Source organism: Anarhichas minor, unplaced genomic scaffold, assembly GCF_050575085.1.
Source record: "Anarhichas minor isolate MPS153535 unplaced genomic scaffold, ASM5057508v1 ptg000013l, whole genome shotgun sequence".
Taxonomy (NCBI): Eukaryota; Metazoa; Chordata; class Actinopteri; order Perciformes; family Anarhichadidae; genus Anarhichas; species Anarhichas minor.
In genome coordinates this window covers 1,972,481-1,978,480 of record NW_027466459.1, presented here as the reverse complement: position 1 = coordinate 1,978,480, position 6,000 = coordinate 1,972,481, and positions in this window count along the sequence as shown.

Here is a 6,000-nt window from a genome sequence, read left to right as displayed (position 1 = left end):
GAATAAACAATAATCAAATGCAGAGTTATTTAACAATATGTTACGAGTAGTTACATTTACAACCGGCCCTTTGTGGGCGACCATGATGCTGATGTGGCCCGGAGTGAAAATGAGTTTGAGACCCCTGACGTAGATAAACAAGTAGGGCAAGATTTCAGGGGAACGGGAGTCGGTCGCTGTGACGGTTGCTGTGACGGGCGGCCAGAGGCGGAATCAGGAGAAGACGAGTGGGGAAGGAGACTGTGGTTAATCAAAAGAAAACTCTGTTATGACATGTCTGAGTTACACAGTTTACCTTGTCTAGGTGACAGTTCAGAGGAGAATGACATCTCCGAAGGGGGGGGGCTGACTTAGGGTAGAATGGAGGTATAAATAATGAACAATGCTATTGTGAAGTTAGTTGACACTGAACAGCTCGGTTTACTTGTATTATTTGTGATGCAAATAAATCTGCGTGAACTGAAGAAAATCCAATCTCTCTGGTGTTCTGTGAGTGTTCGTTATTGAGTTCCTAACAGTTAGGAATTGAGTTTTCCATAAGTCATAAAGTCAAAGAAGCTGAGCATCTTCAACGGAAAAAAAAACCACAACAACACACACACACACATACAAAGATAGGGACATGGTCAGATGTCAAAATAAAACAAGCTTTATTAGATGGACAGACAAATTATGCAGACCTTGTTCATGCAGTCTTTCTTTTTTGTTTTCATGTGCCATTACAGGACCACTTCACTGGTTTAGGATATTCAGGCTTTGCCTTCTGTATTCTGTGTGTCTTTCTGTAGCTCCACCCTCCTCACTCTACCTGTCAGCCACTCCCACAGCACCAGTCTAACTCCCTTCACCTGATCACTAATCAAGCACTCCCTCATCAGCACAACTCTCCTCACCTGTTCTAGCTACTATTTAAACCCCTGCCTCTCAGGCACTCACTGCCAGATCATTGCCATGTCTACCCGCCCGTTTGGCTTGTCCTGTTCCCGGGTTCCCCGTCTGCCTGCCTGCCCTGCCTCATCCTGCTGGATTTCCCCCTTCGTCTCTTGTCTCGTCTGTGGATTCCCTGTGTGTTCTTGTAAGTGTCCTGTTCGCATTCAAGTATTCATTAAATTCCTGCTTCACTACTTCTGGTCTGGTCTGCGTTTGAGTCCTCCACCACACCCTGTGACAGAATGATCTGGCCTGAAATGGACTCAGCAGACCACCATTTGAAGCGTTGTCTCCATGAGTGGTATGAACAATTAGCGGGAACCCGCCTGGCCTTTAGTGGGCCTCCGAGTGTCCAGGAGGGGAAACGTGACCTGATCAAGGTTCGCACGGTCATGGGAAACCTGGAAAAGTCATGGAATTTTAAAATGGTTATTTCCAGGCCTGGAAAAGTGCTTGAAAAAAAATAAAATCCCAAAAGTCATGGAAATGTGTTGTATTCATATTTTCATGTCGTTCATTTACGCTGAGTTGCCAGCTGGCGTTTCTCAGATTGGAGTGAGTTGAGGAGAAAAGGTGATGTAATCTTCGCAATAGAACATCTTTGACGTGTCGAGTCTTGGCCAATCAGCGTTAAGATGTCTACAGCATCTTCATTTCCCTCCGTTAAAGTTTAAGTTACGATATGTTCCGTTACAGTTCAGACTTGCTGGGTTAAGTTAACGTCCACTGCATGCGGAACTTTGTCGACTGTTAACGTTCGTCATTATCACGATTTAGGAGGAAAAAACGTAACGTGATGAAACATGTAGCCCCCCGTGTTCCGGTTCAGTTCACGCGGTCACTCATTAACGTTAAACCCGAACACCGGCGCATCTGGTTGCAGGTTGTTTGTTTTTAACTCAAAGTAGAATGAGGATGATTTCGTGGTCAGAATAACTTTCATGACCACGAAACATGAGGCCCAGATACTGATGAGATGATGAGGTCAAAGAGCTTCAGAGAGAAGAGGCTGTTTGTGTAGCGCAGCTTGACGCAGGGCTGAGCTGTGAGTGGAGCTGGGCCTGGATAAAGGTGGAGGTCTAAACAGACGTGAGTACAGCTTCCTGCTGTCAGTGTTTTAAATACATTGATAAGGCAGGCTATGCTAAATGCAGCCTCTGCTCCAAGGAGATAAAGTACAGCAACAAGGGCTCACATGTCCTCTCATCACACTGTTCACTGTAATGACCACAGCCAGTGTACTAACAGTCCCAACAGTCCCACGTTGCTCTCAAGAACCCTGAAGTAATGAGAGGGTTAAGGAGCCTGTACCTTCATTTCAGCAGGTTGTAATGCAGAGGTGTGTATAGATCACAGCTATTATTTTACTCTTGATAAGTTACTTTAGCCAGAGTAGATTATCATTTTCATTTAAATAATTGAACTGGATTGAATGCATATTAATTACAAATAGAAGATAGGCCACAATTCCAACAGCTGTACAGTAACAGTGGAAGTTAATATAAAGCCGTACAGTAACAGGGTTCAATGAAACATGTGCACTACAAAAGGGAAAGCAACATGTGCACTAGCTGGATGCTACTACCTACTAAAGCTCTTATTGATGTGTCAGTGTTATGAATGCCTGTCAACCAGAGTATATTTATAAATGTTTATTCTTTTAATCAAAATATTTTCTCTCATTCGTTTGTGTCATTTAAGGTATACTGCATGCTTTGGAATTCTCATTGTAAGTTTAAATACTACATTTTCTCACTTTTTCATGTATACACCGAGATTTCACAAAATGTTTGGTCATGGTTTGGTCAAATTTGGTTTAAAGTCATGGAAATCCATTGGTCAAAATGTGTATGAACCCTGCCTGATGGACTGCCTGCTCAATCCTCGAAGGAGACAGAGGCAGAGGAAAGGTCAGACTCCCGTTCCCGCTGGGCCGCAGCGGGTTCTAGTTCCAGCCGCTGAGAGACAGAGGCAGAGGAAAGGTCAGACTCCCGCTCCCGCTGGGCCGGAACGATCCCCTGTTCCCGCTGGGCAGCAGCGTTCGACTGTTCCCGTTCCCGCTGGGCCGCAGCGTTCTCCTGTTCCCGTGTCCGCTGGGCCGCAGCTAACTCCAGCTCCCCGTGTCCTGTCGGCGGTCCGGCCGACTCCAGCTGCCGCCTCAGCGCCGCAGCTATCCCCGGACCCGGCAAACCGCCGCCTCAGAGCAGCAGCGGGCCCCAGTTCTAGCCGCTGCCGTCTCAGAGCAGCAGTGACCTCCAGTTCCAGCCGCTGCCGTCTCCGAGCCGCAGCGGGCTCCAGTTCCGGCCGAGCCGTCTTCGAGCAGCAGTGACCTCCAGTTCCGGCCGCCGCTGAGCCACAGCGACCTCCAGTTCCTGCCGTTGCCGCTTCCGAGCCAAAGCGACCTCCAGTTCCTGCCATTGCCGCCTCCGAGCCGCATCGACCTCCAGTTCCGGCCGCCGCCTCCGAGCCGCAGTGGTTTCCAGTTCCGGACCCCGCTGGGCCACCATCTGAATCCTGTTGCCCGGAGCCCCGTCTCCGAGAGGCTGAATCCTGTTGCCCGCAGCCCCGTCTCCCTCTCGATCTCCAGCCTCTGGAGTTCAGTTCCCCCTGATCTCCAGCCTCTGGAGTTCAGTTCCCCCTGATCTCCAGCCTCTGGAGTTCCGTCCCTCGGACCCCCCAGTCTGGCCATCCCCCCCGAGCATCTGTGTCCGGAGCAATTCTGGCAGCCCGTCCGTCCCTCCACCCTCAAGTCCACTTCCCTTCAGCTTGGCGTTCCCCTGTCCCCCACAAAAACAGTAGGACCTAGCACATCCCTGAAGTTCCTCGGCATCACCCTAGATTAACTCTCCTTCCAAGCCTCCCTCCCAGTTAAGAAACTCCAACGTATCTCTTTGCGCATTTCAAACTACCTCTGTGACCCTTGCTGTACCAAGTGCCCACTTCTTTCCGTGCTTGGACAACTGAATTTTGCCATCTGCATCATCCCTTAAGGTCGACCCTTTTTCTCCTACTTACTGTCCCTGTCTGTTGCCACCCCGTCCCACCACAGCTTCATCGTCTTGGACCACGCCCGTAAAATGGAGTTGAGACTTCCTTTCCTCTTGGAACAGTATTTCTTTCTTCTATGAAGTCCAAATGACTAAGCCTGAAAACATCCAACTGTACACTGACGCAGCACCCTCCACAGATTGGTATGTTTATACAGCGGCAGACGGTTCGCCTCCACTTGGCCTCTACAAAGCAAAAGCGCCCAGTTTGGTCTCTCCCACTCCATTTTCCTCTTCCGTCTTAATTCGTACCGGAGTCCTTTCGAACCCATCCTAACCTATGTAAACCAGAGATTAGCCCACCATGCTTCACCACAAGACCCGTTCTTCAACACCGAATCGGGCAGAGTTGCTACACTCTTCTGGTTCCACCACCATCTTCACCAAGTTCTTTACAAGTCGGGGATTTCTCCAGAACTTTACTTCGGCCACTACAACCGCATCCAGGCAGGGAATTTCAGACCACACACAACTTCTTGGCCGCTGGCCTTCCCAAGTCTACCACAATTACATTCACAGGCACCTCAGTGACATCCATAGAGCCCAAGCTGACCTTGTCCAGTAAGGTCTTTGTGGGGGATGATGAAGCACGAAGCTCTTCTGGACGTGCTCCCACTCTGGCTCTCGACCCCCCCCCCCCCCCCACCCCCCACAGAGATACCTGATGTTCCAGCCGCAACACAATGGCCCAGTTCATCCCCATGCAATCGATTCCCTTTCATCCCTCCCCTCAACCCCCACCAGCCCACCGTACACGGCCCTGTCCAACCTTCGGCTCGCACTCATCCTCGGGCAACGAGCTCCCTTCCATCTTCCCCCCCAAACAAGACCCTTAACCAATGTTCCTGTATTCTCCAGTCATTTCAAATAAAACTTCCTTACTCATGCCGTCGCCTTAATTTGTGAACGAGATAAGATATCACCATGAAACTTCCCCAGTCGGTTACCTACACTAAGATAACAATTTTTTATACTACAATTTTTCCAAAAAATATGTTCAATATGCAAAGGAGGAATTATCTTATAAAATATGTATGGATTTGTATACATTTCCAGAACAGAAATCTGAACATTGGATAAAGAGTACTTAAAAATTGTTTTCATTTTGTTGACATATTGGAGGCAAAGGTTTTTACATAGGGAAGTTCTCTTTTTATCAGAAAATACTGTCAACAGCCATTAAAGAAAATCCATTTTCACAATGCTTTTAGGAATAAAATGTTCTATAAAAAAGGCTATGAATGATAGATTAACAAACCCCTCTGTAGAACCCTTCAGAATATAGATAGAAATGTAATTGGAACGTTTGGTGGATGTAAGTGCTTCTTAAGTGGAGATTTCTGGCTTTCTGCTTTTGAGAAAACCGCCTTTATGTAATAAAATGTCATACATTTTGCAATAGTTAAATACAGGTGAAAAGATACCAACATGGAACTTGGTTTATTACTTACATAAAGACATTGGATTTTGTATTACAATTTTTCTGAGTGTTATATTTAAATATGCAAATTGAGCAGTATCTAATGATAACTTTTGTTGAATTATGGTGACGTTTCCTTTCTGCTACTCTGAAAAGACATTATGGATGTAAAATAGCCCGAAAATCTCAAAATTGACAAGTGTCTTCCTTTAAATACTCAGTGGAGTCATACAGAGCACCATGCAGAACTTAACTATCAAAGTCTGTGGGACGGATCGTAAAGCTCTGGGTAGTCCACTTAATTATTAACATCTTGATAAATCTACAGTATACTGATATTTATGAAGGAAAAAAATGACATCTGCTAGCTGTGATTGACTGTTCCTCGTCACATAACATGCGGTGCTCGCTGCAGTGTTAAAGTTGAACTATTTTCATCCCGGGGTACGGCTGTTGCGCCCTGAAAAATAGGCGCTGGGGAACGCTTGCGTATCACGTTGGTGTTGCTCTTGCAATTGAACAAGCCTTCCTCGCTTCTACAGTGGATTTGAGGGCGCAAAAAGTGTGGCATTTGAAGGGCCCCTAACAATTTCATGTGTTAAG